General features: G+C 39.4%; 1 non-coding gene across 1 annotated transcript; it reads left to right on the forward strand.

Moving 5' to 3' along the window:
• Window positions 1–249: 249 nt before the first annotated feature.
• On the forward strand, window positions 250–321 carry TRNAA-CGC. Its single transcript has one exon. It is a non-coding gene; the product is annotated as a tRNA-Ala (tRNA).
• Window positions 322–1,985: the final 1,664 nt, after the last annotated feature.

Raw genomic sequence — 1,985 nt, forward strand, 5'->3', positions numbered from 1 at the left:
TTGTACTGAAAATTTCCTGGGAAGACAGGGCCTTAGACATCACTTTTGTCCTTCATTGTGGGGAGGGATAGGAGGAGGTGGGTGGTGAAGGTTAAGGTAGGCTAGAGTGGCCAGGGAGCTTCCTCCATTCCAGGAGCAGTCAAACCGGCTAGCTTTGAAAATTAATGAATGAGCAAAGCAGAGCTTTCACTCCTAAAGACCAAAGATTTAGTTCCAGGAAGGTTGAATAGTAAGAATAGCTATCTGTGTGGGGATGTAGCTCAGTGGTAGAGCGCATGCTTCGCATGTATGAGGCCCCGGGTTCGATCCCCGGCATCTCCACTTTCCGTTTTGCAAATCCAGCAGAGTCATACACTAATAAATACCATTCTATATATAACATCGGCTAACAAACTAACAAAACGAAACGAAACTCAAAATTCCCACCCTCCGGTAATTCCCTGTCAAATGTGTGCGTATGCATGTCTTGGTGTGTAACGTAGGTAATCCGGCACATAGATGAATTTTGAATATTTTACCAAACCTTTATCCCTCCCACTCCTTGCTCTCTCCCAGGGTAACGTCTCCTAATTAGTCGAACTGTCCTTAACACTGGGAGCAGATACTGAACCTTTCTACCTTCGAGAGGCATTGGGAGGGATGGTTGGGCTTCCCAGATGGAAATAATCTGACTACCAAAACCGTGAGAAGAGGAACACTTGGGGAGGCAAAAGGGTGGATGGAAAATATGTAATATGTGTATGCGTCTGTGTGTGTGTGTGTGTGTGTGTGTGTGTGTGTCTGAGACAGACAGAAAGATGGATAGCTAGAGAGAGAGACAGATAGATTATGGTGCAGTAGAAGAATATGGAATTGAGACTGAATATAAATGAGAAGTTAGAAGATTCTTGGCTCTTTTTGCTCCAAGTACCGTGAGATCGGATTGTGTAGAGCGCGATGAATTTTTTAACTCGACTCACTTGCAATGTTCCAGCAGGATTCACTTGTACCGTGAGAGTTCTGGAAATAGTTTCCCAGTGTCATTGAGCAGGGACAGGAGGGTCAGAACACGAAAGCTAAACAGCTCTGGCAGAGCCTCAGAGCAACCACAAACGACCTCAAAATTCTTTTGCCAGCCTCTACCAACTCCAGTACTTACCTGAGCCTCTCCCACCTGGATTCAATTATTTTATTGGTGTTGTATTACTTTTTTCTAATTAAAGTTTTGTCAAATCCTTTCATTTTGTCTTCACGATATTTTCTGATTATTCACTCCTGCCCTCCCAATCTATGAGAAAAGCAGCTAAACAAGAAATAGACTCACCACGTACATCTGATAGCATATATACCCATTCTGCACTCCACTTCCAAAAAAACTCAGGGAGGTGCACTTTTTAATGAAATTGTAAATACATTAGTTTGTTTAAAAGTATACTTATTAAATTTAACTAGTGTTAACATTGTTCTGCTTGTCTTTATTGAACTTCTTTATTCTCTCCAATGTATGTTTTAAAATATTTCATTAAAAATTTTTTTTTGAGGGAGGGGGAATTACTGTCACCATCTTCTCTTTTCCTTTCCAACTCCTCCTCTCCTCCCAATAAAAGCTCTCTCTTGAAACAAATAAATATGGTTAACCAAAATATACTGATCACATCTGGAAATGTATTTCATTCTGCACCTACAGTCCATATCTCTCTACCAAGAGGTGAGGGTATGATATGTAATTGTTTTTCTGGAGTTCTGATTGGTTTTTGCATTGATCAGAGTTCCTAAGCCTTAAAACTGGTCTACTTGAAATGCTGTCATCATAGTATGTTTTTCTAGTTGCCTCTTTTCACTCTAAATCAAGTCATACAAGTCTTTCCAGGTTTCTCTAAATCCAGTCATTTAGTCATTTCTTATGCTATTATACATATATCATAGGTAATTATATATTATATTACAGATAATGCTAATACCATTATATTATGTAACATATTCTTATATCATTATTTGTTCAGTCA

The sequence above is a fragment of the Gracilinanus agilis genome, chromosome 4, assembly GCF_016433145.1.
Source record: "Gracilinanus agilis isolate LMUSP501 chromosome 4, AgileGrace, whole genome shotgun sequence".
Lineage (NCBI taxonomy): Eukaryota > Metazoa > Chordata > Mammalia > Didelphimorphia > Didelphidae > Gracilinanus > Gracilinanus agilis.